The 22,333-nt window shown below is 44.9% G+C and overlaps 1 long non-coding RNA gene across 3 annotated transcripts in view; it reads left to right on the top strand.

Moving 5' to 3' along the window:
* Positions 1 to 15,286: 15,286 nt before the first annotated feature.
* Positions 15,287 to 22,333, top strand: part of LOC103160558 — an 8,167-nt gene continuing 1,120 nt past the window's right edge. Inside the window, exons 1-4 of one of the 3 annotated variants that reach the window (XR_004770863.1) lie at positions 15,287 to 15,633; positions 16,539 to 16,668; positions 19,422 to 19,581; positions 21,583 to 21,776. This is a non-coding gene — a long non-coding RNA (uncharacterized LOC103160558). Of the gene's footprint in view, positions 15,634 to 15,941; positions 16,669 to 19,421; positions 19,582 to 21,582; positions 21,777 to 22,333 lie in introns of those variants that run through there. The other 2 variants (XR_003487265.2, XR_003487264.2) reach the window with 2 other exon arrangements.

Raw genomic sequence — 22,333 nt, 5'->3', positions numbered from 1 at the left:
GCCACCACCACCTGGCTCAGAATATATCTTTAAAAGTAATAATAATCACCGGGCATGTTGGCACATGGTTTTAATTCCAGAACTCAGAAGACAGTGGCAGGTGGGTATCTGTGAGTTTGAGGTCAGTCTGGTCTGCATAACAAGTTTCAGGATAGCTAGGGCTATAGAGAGAGACCTTGTCTAAAAAAAAAAAGTCAGAAGATAATAATAATATAAAAAAATAAAAGGAAGAAATATCTAAAAGAAAATAAAAGAGCTAGCTGAGTCTACATAGAGAGTCCCAGGATATCCAGGGCTATATATGGAGAACCTGTCTGGGAAAAAAAATATCAAAACTAACTTGGGAAGATGGCTAAGCAGTTAACAGGGCATCCTGCTCTTCCAGCACCCATGTGTGTTGGCTCCTTGTAACTCCAGCTCTAGGGATTTGATATCCTCTTCTAGTCTTGAGGACACTGTATTCACACAAACACATATGCATGCACAAACACACAACTGAAAATTAAAAATAAAATCAGGGCTGGAGAGATGGCTCAGCAGTTAAGAGCACTGGCTATTCTTCCAGAGGATTCAGATTCAATTCCCCACACCGACATGGTAGCTCACAACTGTCTGTCTGTAACTCTAGCTCTAGGAGATCCAACATTTTCACACAAAACAGGCAAAATACCAATGCACATAAAGCAAAAATAAGTCAGTTCTCAACTGCTGCCCATTTTTTCTGCAGCTCCTGAGACCAGATTGGGCACAGGCTTAACTGCTTAGTCTACCTTTGGGGAGCCTGGCTGTCTGTGATTCGTGGCATCTGGCAGGACTTCCTGGCATCCACAGCTGGTGGATAGTAGGGCAAGAAGAGGCTCCCAGAAATGCAGGTCCTATTGGCATGGTGAGTGTGGAGCAGCAGCCTTGGGAAGCAATGTGAAAAAACAATGCCAGCTCTCAGGAGGCAGGCAGATCTCTGAGTTTGAGGCCAGCCTGGTCTACAGAGTGAGTTCCAGGACAGACGGGCTACTCAAAGAAACCTTGTCTCCTAAAACAAACCCAAAAGCAACAGTAGCTCACTCCTCTAAACCTGACACTTGAGAGGCTGAGGCAGGATGATTGAAGTCAGCCTGAGCTACACAGTGGATTTCAGGACAGCCTGGTCTACAGAGTTCCAGGACGGTCAGGGCTACACAGAGAAGCACAGTCATGAAAAACCAAATAATAATTATAATAAATAAAAATAAACACAGGCATGGTGGTGGACACCTCTAACCTCAGCACACAAGCAGCTGAGGCAGGCAGATGTCTATGAGTTTGAGTCCATCTTGGTGTACAAAGAGAGTTCCAGGTCAGCCAGGGGTACAGTGAGACTCTGTCTCAAAAAAATTAAAATTAAATCCTAAAACAAAAAGAAAAACCTGATTAAACTTTGTTACAGAGCTGGGTGGTAGTGGCGGTGGCAGCAGTGGTGGTGGTACACACATTTAATCCCAGCAATCGGGAGGAAGAGGCAGGTGGATCTCTGCAAGTTTGAGGCCAGCCTGGTCTACAATGCAGGTTCCAGGATAGCTGCGGTTACACAGACAAACTTTGTCTCCAACAAACAAACAAACAAACAAAACCTCTAATGATTACAGAACATCATTCTCATTTGGATCTTCTAAAAGATGAAAAGTGAGTTCCCTGACAAAGTAGTCTCTATAAACACCCGTGGAAGGTATACCAGAAAGTCAGTGTATTTTGTAAGTCCTTGACTAGGGATGTTGTATTCATATCTAGGGAGGTGCCCAGAGGTGTCTCCATCACAACAAACAAAATGCCCTGAGAGGGTAATTCACAACAACAGTGAGATCTATACCTAAACGACTTTGAACAAATGAAAAATGAATGTGTGTGTAAACTGTGGCTTTAGTTTTAACACTACTCTTAACTATTGTTGATGGTGGTCACAGCAGTATGGTGTTGCAGAATATTTGTTTACACGGTGAAGATGTGTCTTTGCAAACTCAGGTTCTCTGGAAGAGCAGCAAGTACTCTGAATGGCTGAGCTATCTCCCCAGTCCCAGATGGCAACTTTTGTACCAATTGCCAATCATCTTTGCCCCAGAAACCTGGACAAAAAACACCAACAGCCACCAATGCACAGGAGCCATAGGCCTTTTTCTCTAAAACCGGTTGGGAAGTGGCAGCCATTCAGAGATGATCAGTCTCTTCTGCCAGCCTAGTCTACTGATCTGGCTCCAGGTCAGTACAAGACTGTCTCCAAACAGGAAGGATGGACCTTGAGGAATGAGAACCCCAATGAGCTGTCCGCTAGCCTCAACATGAGCAGGAATACACACTAGAATTAGAACACACACAGATACACACACACACACACACACACACACCATTAAAAAGAAAGATTATAAAATGTTCCCAAGCACAGTGCTTTGGAAAGCTGAGGCCTACCAGGATGACCTACAGTCTAATCATAGACTCTAGTTATGGGAAAACATATGTAAATCACCAAAGGAAGTTTTCAAGGTCAAAGGCCTTCATGGTACTTCAAGTTATATAAAGCCACATTCTGGAGTTCCCAAGCTTTTGAGTTATCCATGAAAATTAGACCTTATATAAGCTCCCAGGACACTGAGCTTAATTCAGAAACCATCATATTGATGCTCACTCTCGTCCATGGGGAGAAACCAGGAAAGGAAAACGCCTTTCCCGGCACACACAGACTCAACTGGCCTCTCTCTAATGAGAAGCTAAGAACCTGTTGCGCTGAATATTCTTGAATCATGTCAGATAATCATAGGTTCAGGCACTGGATTAGTCACACCGTAAATTTCATAATCACCATGCAATTGACACAGACCTTCAGTAGTCCTTTCTCCATGGAAGCTAGTTTACTACTGGAACTAAGCAACTGTCACTCCGAGAAGAGGGAAGCTAGTTACTCACCTGGCTCACTTTGAAGATGAGTGGAAGCTTTCTAGAAGTTTCTGCTCTTTCTTGCCAAATGGTCCAAATGGAAACGAGCCAATTACCCTTCAGAATGCAGAGGCTGGGGAATAGGGACACCCATGTAAAAAGCTAGAGGATTTTTAGACACACCCTGGTATGATTGTGTGTACCTGTAACCCCAGCACTGGAGATGGGACCAGTAGTAGGTGGATCCTGACATCTCATTGGTCAGCCAGATAAAATAGAAATAGATAGTTTTCAGTTTAGTGAAAACCTGGGTCTCAAGGCAATAAAGTAGAAAGTGACAGAGAAAGCCGGGTGTTAGTGGCGCACGCCTTTAATCCCAGCACTCGGGAAGCAGAGGCAGGTGGATCTCTGTGAGTTCGAGACCAGCTTGAGGACAGCCTCCAAAGCCACAGAGAAACCCTGTCTTGGAAAACCAAAAAAAAAAAAAAAAAAAAAAAAAAAAGAGAAAGAAAGAAAGAAAGTGACAGAGAAAGACATCCAATGCTCTGGCTTCTGCATGCAACACACACACACACACACATACACATACACACACACACACACACACACACACACACACACACACACACTTACTTGCAGGGATGCAAAGGTTTCCTCTGTATATAGGAGCCTGAGCAAAGGTAAAAGAAAGTATTTGGTGTCTAGGATGTCAAGAGAAGTTAATTAACTGATTGCACCTTTGTGCTTCCCCACATAAACACAATTAAACCTTTAAGCCTCTTGGAGGCAGCAACCATTGCCAGAACTCTGAAAGCAGAAGGCCCTTGCAAATCCTAGCCTGGCAACTTCCCTGCTGTCTTACTTAGCTTTTGAATTGCTGTGACCACAGAACCTGATGGAAACCAAGAGAGGAAAGATGGATTCATTTGGGCTCATGGCTTCAGAAGCTTTCTGCCCAGGATGGAGGAAGGCAGAGTGGTAGAGTTCAGTTCAGTTCATGGGGGCAGGGACATGTGATGCAGGCTCTTCACATCCTGGGGACCGGGAAGGAGGAAGCAAGGCAGGAAACAGGGAGCATTTAAGACACTCCAAAGCCAGACTCTAATGACCTACTTCTCTCAGCTGGAGCTCACCTCCAAATATTCCCCCAAAGTACCACCAGCTGGTGACAAGTGTTGAAAGTATGAGCCTCTAGGGAGTATTTCCAATTAAAACCAGAACACCTGCAATAATGACCTTTGGTAGATGGGACCTACAGAGTTACATATCCCAAGGGGACCTTTGAATGATTAAAAGCACATAAAATGCTTATGGTGAGGCATGTAAGTGAAGGTCCTAGCCAGCCTTACTTCCTTGTCACTGGAAGCCTGCTCAAACCACCATACTACCTCTGCCTTTGAGAGGCAATGCTGGAATCTGTTGGCGCATATCTGGGCTCTCCACCAACCTGCAACACTATTTAAACCTGAGCCCGGGGGGCTGCAAGCAAGTACTGGGTTTGTTTTGTTTTGTTTGAAGCAGGTTTTGTTATTGTTTGTTTTGTTTTATTGGCTGATTGGTTTTTCTTTAAACAATATAAGCATCATCTTCTATGCCTAACACAATTTCACTCAAACCTTCACAACAAATGGACTTCATGATTTATATATCCACCTATATATCTATATATCTCAGACCACACCTACTCAAACTATGAAGGTACCCTCAGACATTTGGCATCTCTCCCCAGCTGTGTCTCCATTTCCAGGAGGTTGATGATCAATGCTGTGTTCAAGGCCTTCTTCCATAGAATGTACTCTGTGAGTTTCCTGGCCAGACCTGGCTCCTTGGGCGTGGGTGGATACCAAATCTAGTGACTCTTTCTATCCAGAACAATAACTTGTTAGATAGACACTTAAGTCTGACTATTGATGATTTGTTAGCAAACAATAGTTAAACGGCTGAGTCATACTACACACAGGTCAACTACATTTCCTTGTATCTATAGCTGTCAGCTGGGGGCCAGGTGACAGGGTTCTGGGCAATTGAAGGCAGATATGACGCATCCACTTAACAAGTCTAGCCCATAAACTCCTTCCTGACACTCTCTTTCTCTTTGTTCCCTCCCTCCCTTCCTCTCTCTCTTTCACTAGTGTATATTAATTATACAAAATAGCATGTTTCACTATGACATCTTCCTGTGTGCTTATAAAGTACTTTGGCTATATTCATCCCTTATTAGCCCTTCTTGTGTCCTCTCTCCCTTCACACACACTTTTCCTGGTCTCATTTTCCCTCCCTTTAGCTGTGGTTATTGTTAAGGTTTTTTTAAAAAAAATTTTTTGTATGTGTGTGCCTGCATGGTTTATATGCACCAGAACTGAAGGCCAGAAGAGGACATCCGATTCCCTGAAACTGTTACAGGTGTTTGTGAGCTGCCATGTAGATACTGAAAACTGAACCCAGGTCCTCTGCAAGAACAGTAAGTGCCTTTAACTGATAAGCCATTCTCCAGCCCCAGTTGTTTTGACTTTTGAGATAGGATCTCACTATATAACCCAAGTTGGCCTGGAACTGGAATTTACTCTGTAGCTCAGGCTGATCTTGAGCTCATCTGTGATCTACCTGTGTCTTGGCTGGGATTAAAACCACACTTGGTTGTTTTTTTTTTTAAGACTTTATTTTATTTATTATGCATACAACATTCTGCTTCCATGTATATCTGCACATCAGAAGAGGGCACCAGATCTCATAGAGAATGGTTGTGAGCCTTCATGTGGTTGCTGGGACTTGAACTCGGGACCTTTGGAAGAGCAGTCAGTGCTCTTAACCTCCAAGCCATCTCTCCAGCCCCTTGGCTGCTGTTTTTACTTTACTTATTTGTATGTGTGGATGTGGTGTGTAACTGTTTGTGTATGTGTATAGGCACACTCAAGGTCTGATGCATGTGTGGAAGTCAGAGGACAACCGATGGGAGTCAGCTCTCTCCTATCATGGAAGGGTCAGGAGATCAAACCCAAGCTAGGCTTGGCAAGTGACTATACCCACTGAGCCATCCCACCAGCCCATCCTCTTTGTCCTCACGTCTACTTTATTAAATCTAGCTTCCACATGTGAGAGAACCTGTATCCCTGAGTCACAGCCTGAAGGAGATTGCCCAGGAAAGCTGCCCAACTGTGGAGAGGAAGAAATGCATCTTTATGACAGGAAATCACAGAGATTTGGGGCTTCTTCACTAATGTAGCTAGTGTTAATTAACCCAATTAACATCTTTTAAGAGCTCCTAGCACATAAATGTTAGTTTTCATTCGAAGTATTGTCAGAACATGGTCCAAGAATGGAGTTGTGTGAGGAGAATTCAGAGTGCTTGTGAGAAAAGTACAAGAAACCAAGACAAGTGAGGGTTTCTCTGTGTAGCCCTGGCTGTCCTGGAACCTGCTCTATAGAGGCTGACCTCATACTCAGAGATTCACCTGCCTCTGCCTCTGTTGGCATGCATCACCACTGCCTGGCAAGGTAAGAATTTTGTGACCGCACATTCTTCAAAAACCCAGAATTGTTCTTGGAATGTGTTTCGGTGTCTCTCCCAGCTGTGGCAGATAGGAGTGAGTTTACTTCAGATTATTCTTTCCAGCTGACTATTGTTATTTGTTCATGTGCCTCTATGGAAGAAAAACATGCCGGGCTGTTTTGCCACGTGCACCCTTTCCACATGTGTGGCTTGCCCTTGTGGCTGGATGCTTCACTCATGTGACTCTTCTTAACTCTCAGAGCATAAATTGTCTGATGCTCTGAATAAAGTTGGCTATTGTGGGGCTGGAGAGATGCCTCAGTGACTAAGAGTAATTAAGAGTCCTTCCAGAGGACCCAGGTTCAATTCTCAGCACTTACATGGAAGCTCACAACTGTCTGTTAATTCCACTCCCAAGGGACCTGACACGCTCACACAGACATACATGCAGACAAAACATCAGTCACATAAAGTAAAATAAATCATTTTTTAAAAAGTTGACTACTGCACGAGATGTTAGCCCACCGCATTTATTGACTCCATTGTCCCATGTCCCACCACTAGAATGATAATTAAGTATCTGTTCCATCAGCTAGTGTTTATTGTGTCAGATAATATATGTTTCTCTCTTCCCTACCAGAGGGTCTTTTTTTTTTTTTTTTTTCCCAGACAGGGTTTCTCTGTGTAGCTTTGTAGAGCAGGCTGGCCTTGAACTCACAGAGATCCACCTGCCTCTGTCTCCCGAGTGCTGGGATTAGAGGTGTGTGCCACCACCCCCAGCTACCAGAGGGTCTTTATGCTTTTTTTTGTATTGTCTGTTCCTCTTTTTCCTCTAGCCAGCTACTAGTCACCTCTAATAATGCAGCTTTGGGGGAAGGAGAGATGCCTTAGCAGTTAAGAGAACTTGCTGCTCTTCAATTCCTAGCATATACAAGGCATCTCACCAACATCTGTAATTTGAATTCCAGGGTATCTGATGCCCTCTCCTGGCCTCTGAGGGTATCAGATATCATGCATGAGATGCATACACACACACACACACACACACACACACACACAAAGAGAGACAGACAAAACAATCATAATACACTAAAATGAGATAAATAAATCTTTTAAAAAATTATCAGTAAAGGCCGGGTATTGGTGGTGCACACCTTTAATACCAGCACTCTGGAGGCAGAGGCAGGCGGATCTCTGTGAGTTCGAGGCCAGCCTGGTTTACAGAGCGAGTTCCAGGACAGCCTCCAAAGCAATACAGAGAAACCCTGTCTCGAAAAGAAAAAAAAAATTATTAGTAAAGTGTGTGTGTGTTAGTGTTGAATCTTTTTTTCCCCCAAGACAAAATCTCACTATGTAGCCCTGGCTTGGAACTCACTATAGAGATCTACCTACCTGCCTTTGCCTCTGGAGTGCTAACATTGAGGGGTGCACCACCATGCCCAGTTTCAAATGTGTTCTTCTTCATAAAGCCTCCCCAAACGTCCTAGTCTGTGTCAGTGTCCCTCTTCTGACTGCTGAGCCATCTCTCCAGCCTATCCCTGTTCTGGTTGGTTTATGGTGTTTAGAGGCAAGGCCTCTCTTTATAGCCCCTGATGAACTTGACTCAGCAAGTCCAGCAGACCAGCCTTGAATTTTGATCTCCCTCCCTCTGGTTCCTGAATCTTGAGATTACACGTATGCCCCACCATGTCCAGCTCAGCCCTGCCATTTGATTTAACAATGTTTCTCTCTTTTTTTTTTAAAGATTTTTTATTTATTATGTATACAACATTCTGCTTCCATGTATATCTGCACACCAGAAGAGGGCACCAGATCTCATTACAGATGGTTGTGAGCCACCATGTGGTTTCTGGGAATTGAACTCAGGACCTCTGGAAGAGCAGTTGGTGATCTTAACCTCTGAGCCATCTCTCCAGCCCAACAATGTTTCTCTTGTGCCTAGCCTGGTGCCTGATATACCAGATATACTTTTTTAAAAATCTGGGCTAGGGCTGGAGAGGTGCTCAGCAGTTAAAAGCACTTGCTTCTCTTTCACAGGACCTGAGTTTTGGTTCCTAGAACACACAATGGATGGCTCATAACTGAAACTCCAGTTCAGGGGATCCAATGTCCTCTTTTGGCACCTACATGTATGTATACACCCACATGCATGTACACACCCACACACATATATAGTAATGATGATGATGATAATAATAATAAACCTTTAAAAAAAAAACCTGGGATTCAGTGTCTCAGTGGGTAAAAACGAGTGTCTGCTACACAAGCATGGGACCTGGGTTTGGATGACAACACTCACATAAAAACCAAGGTGTAGCTACTTGCTCACAAATAACCTCAGTGCCAGGGATGGTGGAGACAGAATTGCTGGTGCTTGTTGGTCACCAATCTAGCTGCAGGTTCATGGAGTAACCCTGTCTCAAGGGAATAAGGCAGAGAATGACGGATCACTACACCCAATTTCCTCTTCTCTCTATGTACATACAAGCCATGTGCCTACACACTTATTCTGCATGCGTGCGCACATAGGCACATATCCATGCATACTATAGTCATACACATATATGCATACACAAACAAAAATAAATTGCTTTTTAAAAATGAGAGGATAGGGAGATGCCTCAGCCTGACCACCTGCATTCTATCCTTGGGACCTACATGGTGGAGGAGAGAATGGATTCCTGCCGATTGTTTTCTACCCTCCATACATGTGCTATAGCACACACCCCAAACATGCAAATAATAAATAAGTGTAATTTTAAAAGTTTTGAAAAATTGTGACAAGGGAGATGGCTCAGTGGCTAAAGTGCTTGCCACATAATCATGGGAACCTGAGTTTGAGCCCCAAAATCCATGAAAAAAAAAAGTCACCAGGCAGTGATGGCACATGCCTTTAATCCCAGCACTCAGGAAGCAGAGGCCAGTGAATCTCTGTGAGTCCAAAGCCATCTACAGAGCTAGTTCTAGGACTGCTGGGGCTGTGACATAGAGAAACCCTGTCTTGAGAAACAAAAACAAACAAACAATAACAACAACAAAACCCAACTGTCATGGTAGGACACAGTTATAATCCCAGTCTTGGGGAGGCAGAGACAGGAGGAGCTCTGGGGTTTGCTGGCTAACCAGTTTAGCCAAATAAGTGAGTGTCCAGTTCAGTGAATGGCTCTGTCTGAAAACACAAATTGAAAGTGCTGGAGGAATATACCTGGTGTTGACCTCTGGCCTCTGCAGGAGCATGTACATGTGATCACAGACACACACACACACACACACACACACACACACACACACACACACACTTCAAGCTGTGTGCACAAATGTGCAGAGTGTAGGCCCAATAGTCTTCTTCTTCATGGGTCATGTATCAGTGCTGCATCTGGTTTCTATCTTTACAAGTTTTGAAACTTAATTTTTCATGGAAGCCCAGAATCTGGAAAACAATTCACAATAACCTAACCACATTTACATACAGTAAATTTACTTTCCCAGGAACCACAGAGCCAGGAAGTAGATTTCCTTGCAGAAGCCACTTTGATGAAACAAGGAGAGATGTGAGATACTTCTAGGCTATGAATGTAACTTCCTCCCTTGAAGAATGTTTCTTCCAGACAGCCTGTCTTTCCACGAGGGAGCACTGAAATCTGTGTTGTATAGACCATAGCACATGACCAGGGCCTGCCTGGGAGGATCTGAGTTCATGTCTGAGCATCACAGACTGAATGCACTGATTATTTGCCTCAGCACTTCTAGAATCCTTGTGGTAAGACATCACGAATCCATTGCTTGGAATTTTGGGAAGAATTAGTGAGAATAAGTCAGACTTACAGGATAACAAGCTCCTTGATGTTAAAAATCACACTGAATGTGGTGCATACACCTGTAATCTCAGCAGGCAACAAGAGGATCAGGAGTTCCAGACCTGCCTCAGCTACACAGGGAGTTCAAGATCAGCTTGTGTTACTTGAAACCATGTCTCAAAGAACAAAATCATCTTAAAAAATAAAAGAATTAAAGAAAGAAAAAGTAAATTAAGGAAGATAAGATTTAGTATTCCTATTGCCATGGCACAAGTCTGGTTCCTGGCCAGAGGAAGGAGAGAAAGAGACGGAGAGAAACAGAAGGAGAGGGAAGAAGGAAGGCAGGAAAAGCCACCACCATCATTGTCAACAGTTGTCATGCATATCCTCATCAGGAACTGTGTTAAATCCTTCACAGCCAGGATCACATCTGATCCTCGTTACTGGAATGTTTCAAGTGGGAGAGATTGTCGGGACACTGAGATGCAGTACTAGGAAGTAAGGAGTTTATTAGAAAAGTTATCGATACCGTGGACAGACAAAGAGAGGAGAGCATGGAGAACTCTCCAAAGAAAGAAATCAGAAGCCATGGGACTGGAGTGTGGGTCTGTTCTTACTGCTTTCTGAAGTTTCATATCCACAGTGAGGCTTTTTGATTCCCAGACAGGAGACAGGGAAGGGGAGGGGAGCAGGATGTGTGTTGCCAATGCCCTCTTGATGGTAACTCATTTCCCAGGTGAGAAACCTCAGTCCTAGGATATCTGTTAACAGGTGCTAACAGTCTCTGTAGGGTGCCTGTTGATTATCTGGGTGGAGGCAGGCCTAATCAGAGGCTGGATTCATTGACAGATTGATTTTAGACAAGGTCTCCTTCTTGTAGCCTTGGCTGGACTGGAACTCTATATGTAGATCAGGCTGTCCTCAAACTCACTAAGATCCATCCATCTGCCTCTGCCCAGGTGAGTAGATTAAAGGCATATGCCACCATGTCCAGGCCCAGAGGCTGGATTCTAACATTGTCACATTGTTACAATAACATGTGAGCAATATCTGCATTCTGCTGAGGAGGAAATGATACCCTGAAATGCTAAGGCGCATGCAGAAGCTCACCCAGCTACTAAGTGACAGAACCCAAATTCCAGCTCTAGCTGCTCTCACTGCAGAGCCTGAGTTTCCCATCTACCTACTGTACACGGACGGTGTCCAAACTACAGTCACCCCGGTGTCACACCTAGAACTCAGTTTGGGAGCATGCATTTCCAAACATGTGCATAGTCAACTCCTCAAAACAACTCATTCCTATAAACAGAAAAGAAATTACAGAGATACCAAGAATTTACCAGGAGCTGGAAAAGCAGACAAAAATTAAAATGAAAGCAGTTCCAGAGGGATAGCTCAGTAGATAAGAGTGTTGGCTGCTCTTCCAGAGGACTGGAGTTCAGTTTCCAGCACCCACAGTAGGTGGCTAACAACCTTTTATAACTCCAGCTCCCAGAACCCATCACCCTCTTTTGGCCTCCATGGGCACTTGCATACATGTGGCTCACATACACACAAACATAAATTAAAATTTTTAAATAAAGACAGAAGGTACAGTATGGAGACTCTAGTTGATAATGTATTGTAAGAGCTGGGGATGGACATCCATGGTAGAGGACTTGCCTAACTTGTAGGAAGCTCTGTTCCATTCCTCACATAGAAAAAGAGAAAGAGAAGGGAAGGAAAGGAAAGGACAGAGGGTCACTTCACTGAAATGTGCCACCATGACAATTATAACAACAAAAACATACACAAGTAAAGATGCAGAAACCCAAGAAGCAGATACAAAGTAGTCACCTTTTTGTAGCCAATGGCTTCCCATACTCTAGGTCAAGAACACGTGACCAGCCAGCCTGCCATCTGCCTTTGCTCTGCCTAAGAATACATCAGGGGAAAAAAGTTCATCTGTAGGTCTTGCTGCTTCCCTGGTGGGAGGTGAGGCTTGCTGTGACTAACCCCTTGGGAAGTCCCTCCGGATAGAGGGAGGGCTTGGGTGCTAGGTAGCCATAAACATTGACAAATGTCTGTCTCAACAGGGGTGAGTTCACTCTGGCTACTACAGTCATTGAGTCACAGACACCATTTGTGTTTTAGCTCCCTTACTGATAGTAGAGAAAGCTCAGAAGCATACTAGCGAGTTAATAACTCGTCAACTACCATAATTCAAAAGCACCATTCATTTTCATTGTAGAAGGTGACATTTTTTCCTGAGAAACAATGAGGAGGGGCTCCCAAGTCTCCTAGATGTGCATTCAAATGTCCAAATTTTCAGCTGGACTGTCCTTACCTGAGGAGGTCTATCTAGAACCAGTGACAAAGAATTACCTTTTTTTTTTTTTTTCTTTTGGAGACAGAGCCTTTGATACACCCAGGTTGTTCTGGAACCCTCTCTGTAGGCCTATGATGGCCTCCAACTCCAATGGCAGGATCCCAGACATGCATAACCACACCCAAGCATATATTTTTTTTTTCAAGACAGGGTTTCTCTGTATAGCTTTGGAGCCTATCCTGGCATTCACCCTGGAGACCAGGCTGGCCTTGAACTCACAGAGATCCACCTGCCTCTGCTTCCCAAGTGCTGGGTTAAAGGCGTGCACCAACGCCCCACTGACGGGGGTCTTACTATGTAACCCAGGCAGGCTGTCCTAGGTTGTGTAGCCCAGGCCGGCCTCTAAGTTCACCCTCCTCCTCAGTCTCCCTTCTTGAGTATGAGATCACAGACATACACCAGAACAACTAGCTAAAGATTAATTTTTTGTTTGTCTTAATTTTTACATTTGTTATTAGTGTGTGTCTGGACACTGTGTTTATGGTGTGTATGTGTGTGTGTGGTGAGTGCAGGTCCACACCAGAAGTCAGAAGACAACTTTAGGGAGTAGGTCCTCTCTTTCCAAGGTGGTCTCTTGTTTCTGTCATTCTGCACATCCCAGGCTAGCTGGCCCTGAGCTCCCTGCTGAGCTCTATTGTCTCCAGCACCCACCTTGCTATACAGGTTGCAGGGTTGAAGTCAGGTCCTTGGACTCTTGCTGCAAGCCCTTTTATCCATGGGATCATCTCACCAGCCCCTCCCCTCTTTTAAAAGGTTTAGTTATTTTTTGTGAGTGTATGTGTGCCCATGTGTGTGTACATGTATGCACATATGTGTGTGTGTGTGTCCTCACACATGCATGGGGGCCGGGATAGGTATTAGGTGTCCTGTCACTCTCCACCTATTCTTTCAAAGACAGAATCTCTCCCTGAACCAGGGGCTTCCCTTAGTCTGGAAGCCAGCAAGCCCCAGTGATCCTTCTATCTCCACACCCAGGTAGAGCTGGCATTTCAGGTGTGTGAATGTCGCCCAGCAGGTTACATGAGTGGTGGGAGCTCCTCTTGCCCCTAGGGCTATCTTTTGATTCCTTACAGGTAAACTGCCTTTGCCTCAGTGTAGCATGGGCACTTCCTGCCTGTATGGCATTTCTGTATCCCTGGCTTCCAGACACTCACCTGTTACATTGTGTTTGTCCTTAGCCAGAGTCACCAGAAGGCCAATGGGCAATGTGAGTGTCACTGGACCAGCTGTGGGAAGCCAAATACAGGTTGACCACTGGAAGGACGTGGAGTAGTTTGGAGACCTGAAGCCTTTTGTTTTATGTACTAGGACAGTTCAGAAGGGAAACACACAAGTTCCACAAGGCTAAGCCACCACTGCAGCCTCTCCAGGAAGATTGGGCCACTGACATGGCTGCATTGCACAGCTGGTTCCTGACTACAGTCCTTAGCTCATATTTTTGTAAAAGAGGACTTTTCTTTCCAGATGCCTATACCCATGCATAATACATCATCAAGAGAAGGGCCATCCCAGCTTGTGCAGCTTGGGCCTGCACAGCTGCCTGAGGCAGCCCTGAGTAAGAGGACAGGCCTAGAATCAGGAAAACCTGACTCCAACTCTCACTTCTGCTATTTGTTCTCCGTTAAAAACCAGAAGCCAGCTGACCTTTTAAAATCATGCTTTCCCCATTTGGGAAGCTGGGATAATTACAGTGCCTCCCTCCTTCTGAGTGTGGAGGAATCAAATGAAATAATCCACATGTAAAATTTTACCACAGCGCTTGCCACACTGAAGATGCTTAATAACATAACTATTATTTCCCATGGCTAACTTTTATTTTACCTTGAAAATTAAGGTACCTTTCCTGGGAAACCTTTCTGGATTCCTCCCCAGGCTGAGTCAAGTATGTCTGTATCTTTCCATCCCTGTTTGTGCGGCCTCTGGCTTCCTCCCAGAACTGTGACCTCTCGAAGTCAAAGATTTTGTCTTTCCTATTTGGATCACCGGCATCTAAAACAATTCTGGCACACAGTAGGTACTCAATAAATGCTAACAGAGTGAACGGATACATGCATAAATGAAAAGATGAGTAAATGACTCCTAGCTGCTTTTTATACTTCCTGTTGAGAGCCTGTGACAGGGAAGGCAGAGAGGTAGGACAGGAGATCTGAGCCTGGACATTTGGCAAGGGCAGCTCAGCCTCTTCCTGTGGTCACTTTTTTGTAGAAGGAGAGCTGAATGAAATCTTGCTTGGAGCTGGAGTCTGACAAGGTAAACAAATCAAGCAGTGCACCTAGACAATGGCCTGATTCTCTCTGAAGGGGAAGGTGGGAACCGTGGGGAACCAGACAAACATCCTCTTCCAATTTCCTTCCTCTGCACTCAGCTCCCCTGAAGCGTCCAGCCGGCACCCCAGCCCTTGCTTCATAGAAGGCGTCTTCAGACCCCAGACTGGCCCCAGAGATACTGAGGGCGGGCGGGAGCTGCCGCAAGTCTGAATCACTCCTAACCACAATGGCCTTCGAACGACAAGAGGCTTTCTGTTTCTAGGGCCTGTACAAAAGTGGGGTTTATTTCTTATTTGCTTGCTTATTTGTTTTGAGGCACACAGTGCTTCCATGTGACCCCTGCCAACAACCTTCGCAAATATTGAACTTCAGAGCACCCGGGAATTTTTGCAAACACACACACACACACACACACACACACACACGGGCAGAAGTAGAAAGCTGGGGAAGATGTGGTTGTGCAGGAGCACATGTGAAAAGGAGCTTAGCAGCCCAGATGCCAGGGGGACCGGCGTGAGTCAGCTGGAGGATGTGGGCGCCAACAACCTCGGGCAGGCCTGGACCAAGCAGAGCATCCAGAAAAAGAAGGGTGCGGACTGGCTCTGCCTTAGCAGTGGTCAGACCACCCTGGAGGGCTGGCTCTGTCTGAAGGCCCATCATGTGACAGGAAAGGGTGTATTCCGAGGACAGCTACAAAGAAGCTGGGAGGAGGAGAAGCACTGAGGAGTTAGCAAAGCCTGGTGTGATAGCACACCCTTGGGAGACTGAGGCAGGAAGATCAATAGTTCGAGGCTAGCCTGAGGCTACGCGGTGAGACCCTATCTCAATATAAACAGTGAAAAAAGAGGGCTGGGAACATAGCTCAGTGGGAAGGTGCTCACCTAGCATGTGCAAGGCCCCAGCTTCAAACCTCAGTATTGGAAGAAAAGAAAAAGTTGGAGAAAAGAAAGAGAGCATGGGCCGGGCGTTGGTGGCGCCCACCTTTAATCCCAGCACTCGGGAGGCAGAGGCAGGAGGATCTCTGTGAGTTCGAGGCCAGCCTGGTCTCCAGAGCGAGTGCCAGGATAGGCTCCAAAGCTACACAGAGAAACCCCGTCTTGAAAAACCAAAAAAAAAAAAAAAAAAAAAAAAAAAAAAGAAAGAAAAAGAAAGAGAGCATGGCCTACAGAAGGGCTTGAGTCAGGGTGGGCTTGTGCCTAGAAGTCCTCTGCCTCATGTCACCCCGGTGAAGTCTTATCTGTCCTTTGTAGCCTCCCCCTCTTCTAGAAGCCTTCCTTCACCTCTCTGCAGAACCAACCCCACTTCCCCAGGAACCCCTCCTCCTGGCATCCTGGAATCAGCCCCTGCAGGACAGCACCTGGGGCAAGGAGCCATGTTTTAAGGGTGTATCTGAGTAGGCATCCCTGTTTGATCATCCCTAGTGCTTGCTCAGGTGATTGTTCTTCAGCAGTATCTGATGAGCGGAATGAGTTGCATGAAAACTGTCATGATTTTGACCACGGGAAGACACTGTTCTTTCCATGTGGCTTTGGAAAGACGGAAGTGGAAGAGAGGGCGGATATGACAAGACAGCGGACTTCAGCTAAAATCAGGAAGTGTTTATAACAATAGTGACGACAGCTTCATTATGTCTTACTCGTGCAATGCTACATGATAAGCAACTCCAAACAGCCCAGAGCAGTAGCAAGAAGCCCTTCATTAATTATCTCACACAGCTCATGCCAGCCAGGAACTCAGGAGTGGTGAGGAGATTGGTTCCGGCTTGGCATCTCTCATGGGTTGCAGATGCCAGCCAGGGCTGCGGTTATCTGAAGATGACATTCTGGCATACTCACGTGGTTGCTGGTAAGCCCTCCCGTAATCCTCTCTGTAGAGTGCTTAAGTGATATCACAATATGGCAGCTGGCTTCCCTGAGAGCAGGCCATTAGAGAAAGGGAAGAAGATTGTGGTGTCTTCTGTGACCCAAACCTGACAAGTCCCAGTGTCATTTCTGTTAGGTTTCTACCTGGGACAAATGTCTAAGGTGCCTATTTAATATGTCAAAGTGAACCTGGCTGCCAGGTTCTCCCTGCATGCCACAGTCCCTAACTGTTACAGGGCCCTCTTGATGGGCATACCCTATCCCCTACCCTGAACTCTCCAGCCCAGGGACTGGGCTGCCTTCCCTATATAATCCATACATTTTGGTTACCTATCTCCTTTTGTACCTTTGGCCTCTTGGCTGCTGTACCTTGTTCTTCTCTCTCCCCTCTGACTTCCCCTCCCCCTCTCCCCACATGACCCATCTCAGCCTGGTCATGTCCACTCTGGACTCTCCCAGATGTCCCTGCTTCTACCAATGCTCTCATTTCTACAACACTCCAGTGGGAAGAGACTGGATGGAGTCAGGAATGCTACCTGGTTATAAAAATGAGGTCATCTGGGAGGTTAACTATCACATTAGGTTTATTCATTATTGTTGTTGCTGTTTTTCTTGTGGTGTTGGCTTCTACTTTGATTTCTTTTATTAATGATTTACTTATTTTTATTTTATGTACATTGGTATTTTGTCTGCATGCATATCTATGTGAAGGTGTTGGATCCTCTGGAGGTGGAGTTACAGGCAGTTGGGAGCTGCCATGTGGGTGCTTGGAATTGAACCCAGGTTCTCTGGAAGAGCAGCCAGTGCTCTTAACTGTGAGCCATCTCTCCAGCTCCTTGGTTTCTTATTTGTAAGACAGGTATAATGAGGCCTAATGTGGTGGCCTTTAATCCCAGCACTTGGGAGGCAGAGGCAGGCAGATCTCTGTGAGTTCAAGGCCAGCCTGGTCTACAAGACAGCCAGGGCTAGGCAGAGAAACCCTGTTTCAAAAACAAACAAAAAACAAGCAAACAAAACAACAACAACAACAAAAGACATGTACAATGAGAAGAAACAACCAAGCGAACCAGTGCTGACCAGTTAGTGCAATGTCTACTATAATGTTACAGTCCGTATTGTGCTGGGGATATAGCCTAGTGGTACAGCACTTGCCTAATGTAGGGTGAAAACAACCAAAGAAAAACACCCTGACCCTGACCTTGATTTGACCCTAGAACCAGGACTAATTCCGGAGCTTGCAGGAAGTCAGGCTGCAGAATCCCACCCTGAGCATAGAATCCTACTCATCCCTGAGGTCCCTGAGCATGAAATTCCACCAATCCCTGGGTTTGAAATCCCACCAGTTGCCCCAAAATCAGACCACAAAACCCCACAAATCCCTAGCCACCCTGGGAAGCTCTGCTCCCCGCCCCCCATAAACTCTGTACCCTATTCAGTTTGTTGTTGCTTTTTGCCCTAGAGGCAATCACCCTCCTGGGTTTTTTCTTCCCAATACATCTGGAGTGAGGCTTGTTGTGTGGTGTGAGCGGAAGCCAGCTGTAACAATTTGCACTGGAGCAGAGCTGTAACATTTTTGCTGGGGAAGTTTACCCCTAGTGGAACAGAGTTGTTATGATCTGGGGGACCTGAACAAGGCTGTAACAAATACAACCTCCCCCGCCTGAGCACAGTTGTTACACTTGCCTTTGGGAAAACATTCCCTGGAGCAAGGGTATAAACTGTTAAGGTTACAGTGACTTTGGTATTCTTTGGCAGTTGGGACTGCCAGGATACCTTTCCATCAGAGCTGCAACACTTAACACCTAGCATGTATAAAATTCAATGCCCCCCAACTGAAAGAATGAAAGAAAGGAAGAAGGGAGGAAGGAAGAAGAGAAGCAAGCAAAAAAGGGGAGACCAATGCAGAGATGTTAATGAACTTGTCCAGTTGCACACATGTAAAGCATGGGAGCTTGGTTTGACCTGAATGTCTAAAGTCATTTCACTGTGCACTCTTACTGTGGTGGTCTGAATGAGAATGGCCCCCATAGGATAATTAATATATTTGAGTGTTTGTTTCCCAGTTAGTGAACTGTTTAGGAAGGATGTGTCCTTGTTGGAGAAAGTGTGTCATTTGGGGCAGGCCACTCACTCTGCCTGCAATTTATGGATCAGATGTGAGCTCTCAGATACTGCTCCAGTGCCATACCTGCCTGCCTGCCTGCCTACTTCTACACTCTCTACCATGATGGTCATGGGCTAACTAACCTCTGTGCTTAAATGCTTTATTTTTTATTTTTTTCCCCCGGTTTTTTGAGACAGGGTTTCTCTGTGTAGCTTTGGAGCCTATCCTGGCACTCGCTCTGGAGACAAGGCTGGCCTCGAACTCACAGCAATCCGCCTTCCTCTGAGTTCTGGGATTAAAGGTGTGTGCCACCAAAGCTCGGCTTAAATGCTTTCTTTATTTTTATTTATTTATTTACTTTTTTTTTTAAGACAAGGTTTCTCTGTGTAGCTTTGGAGCCTGTTAAATGCTTTCTTTATAAACTGCCTTTGGTCATGGTGTTTCCTCACAGCAATAGAACAGTAACTAAGACACTTACCCTTGTTATGCGGCCTTTTAGGTGTTCACTCGTCAGGGATGCCTGGGCAGTGAAGTGAGTCCATCCGGAATGGCAGACTCAGGACCTAATGCTAGGGTAGGACCAGGAGTATGAATCACCAACAGGGTTTTTTTGTTTTGTTTTGTTTTCCCAGAAGTCCTCATTCAGATTCACACACGATCGACAACCTGATTCTTCTCTTTCATCATCCACTTCCTAGTCTTCTGCTCCCAGTTCACTTTGATCAGAGGCTACTGTCTCAACATAGATAAAGAGAATCATTTTGGAAGGACCTCAGAAAAAGGAGCTGCTGGGTAAGCCCCCGTAGAGGAAGAAGCAACAGGGAGAGGGGGGCGAATTCCTTTCTCTGTCTCTTTCTGTGTCTTTGTCTCCCTGTCTCTGTTTCTCTATCTCCCTGGGTCACATGCCAGGAAAGCAGTCTCCCAGTGGAAGATGACAATCTTCAGATGCCAGTTCTTAGTTCCTTCTCACATAACCCATATTTTGTATAATTCTCTTCAAAATTCCAGCAGGGTATTTTCCTTTAAAGAGATGGGGCCTTGCTGGGTGGTGGCGCATGCCCCAGCACTTGGGAGGCAGAGGCAGGTGGATGTCTGTGAGTTCAAGGCCAACCTGGACTAAGAGTGAGTTCTGGGACAGCCAGGACTGTAACACAGAAACAACAACAACAACAACAACAACAACAAATACAGGAAGGAAGAGAGGGAGGAAGGAAGGAAAGAAAAAAGAGATGGGGGGTCTTAGGGCTGGAGAGATGGCTCAGCAGTTAAGAGCACAGGCTGCTTTTCTTGAGGTCCTGAGTTCAATTCCTAGCTACGCTGCCCAAAGAGATTTTGAACTCTTGGCTCAAGTGATCTTCCTTCTTTGTCTCACAAGTTGCTTTGACTACAGCACATACCACCATAGCCAGCTTTTTTCCAGCAGGACTTTTTGAAGATTTTATATATATGTATATATATGTATATATGTATATATATGTATATATATTATATATAATCTTGAAGATTATATATATATAATATATATATATAATATATATATATATATATATATGGTTTTTCGAGACAGGGTTTCTCTGTGTAATAGATGTCCTGAAACTAGATCCGTAGACCAGGCTGGCCTTGAACTCTCAGAGATTTGCCGATCTGTGCCTCCCAAATGCTGGGATTAAAGGCGTGCACCACCACTACCCAGCAGAGATATAATAACTTTTTAATTTTTATTTATTTTGATTTTATGTACATTGGTGTTTTGCCATGGGTGTCAGGTCCTCTGGAACTGGAATTACAGACAGTTATGAGATGCCATGTGGGTGCTGGAACTTGAACCCAGGTCCTCTGGAAAAGCAGTTAGTGATCTTAACCACTGAACCATTTCTCTAGTTCCTGAGTATAATAATTTAATAAGGTATAACATACAGAAAGCTACACACATCCTAAGCACATAACACAAATGATTTTTTTTGCCAAGTAAATGACTTATCACTATAAAGACAAACACTAAGCTCTGTCGGCATGCAGAGAGGGAGGTGCCTGCCTTCCTCCACCCTAGTAGCTAGGGAAGAACTTGGTCTGTTTTGGGTTTTACATAAGTGGAATGAGGGTAGGGTATAAAGTCCCTTACTGAATAAGATAAGAGCAGTTACTTGATGGAGACTATATGCCATCTAAGGGATGTGGTTGTTTGTTTGTTTGTTTGTTTTTCGAGACAGGGTTTCTCTGTGGCTTTGGAGGCTGTCCTGGAATTAGCTCTTGTAGACCAGGCTGGTCTGAAACTCACAGAGATCCACCTGCCTCTGCCTCCCGAGTGCAGGGCGTAAAGGTGTGTGCCACTACTGCCCAGCATGGGATGTGTGGGTTTTTTCTGTTTTGTTTTAATGTTTTGCCTGCATGTATGCCTGTGTGCCTGTCCCCACCGAGGTCAGAAGAGAGCTTCAGATCCCTTGGAACTGGAATAACAGACAGTTTGTGAGCAGCCACATGGGCTCCTGGAACCAAAGTCAGTCCTCTGCAAGACAAGTATTCTTAACCACTGAGCTATCTAGACACCAAGGGATGTGATTAACCCAACAGTCTATATTTAAAGTCTCCAAAAACCTACAACTAACAAACAACCCTAATGAAGCATGGTAACATCCTTACCAAATCTCAACAATCCTGAACTCCAGTGAAGGACACCATGTAGAGCACTCTGTCTCTATCTCCCCACCTTCTCCGTCAGAACCCAATCCCTCTCAGGACTAATCCCATCCTAGACCAGGTGTTTGGAGACTCACAGTTCCCCTTATCCTTCAGGGTCCTCCTTTGTCTGCTGTGTTTACTTGTCCTAATTGCCAAGACTCTGAAGAGGGGGATGAAAACAAGAGAAGATGTGAAGACAGCTTATGAACTGTAAAGTATTGTTAAAATCAAAGCCATTACACTTACTTTTTTTTTCTTAAGGAATTTTCCAATCCATTCTATCCTGAGTTAGAAAAAAAAAAAAAAAACAACAAAACAAAACAACTGAAAACACTTTATTTTATCCTGAAATATTTAATAAGCTATAAGAAGCATTTTGATTTGTGGGGGAAGATGAAACCTCAAATTGAACTTCTAAGTGCTTGGTTTGTGTTTATTACTAATTTATTTCCTTGTTAAACTTCGGATGACGTGTGATAAACTGTCTGTGTCACCGTGCTATTGATTGTACTGCATTAGAAGCTGAATTAAATGTACATTACTCTGGGGCTGGTCACCGTGATGGACGCTTTAAAAGGTTTTGAGGGAGAATAAGTGAGAACCATTAGGGCCCTTTAGACTCTGTCTCCCATTGGCCCCTGTCACCCTGGGGAAGTTCTCCTGTAGCTTGGTGGCATGTATAACTTTGTCTTAATGCTTCCCCTAATGATTTCTAATGACTGCTTGGTCATACCACATACTTTGTAAAGAAATAGCTGTCTCCCACAACCTTGTCTTGGGCTCATTCTAGAAGATTAGGCCTTTGTGTATACCCATGTCAGATACAAAATTTCGTGGTGAGTCTCTCAGTACTAGGTACTCCTCT

Source organism: Cricetulus griseus, chromosome 7 (assembly GCF_003668045.3).
Source record: "Cricetulus griseus strain 17A/GY chromosome 7, alternate assembly CriGri-PICRH-1.0, whole genome shotgun sequence".
Classification (NCBI taxonomy): domain Eukaryota; kingdom Metazoa; phylum Chordata; class Mammalia; order Rodentia; family Cricetidae; genus Cricetulus; species Cricetulus griseus.
Note: the sequence above shows the minus strand (reverse complement) of the source record. Positions and strands in the feature narration are given on the sequence as shown.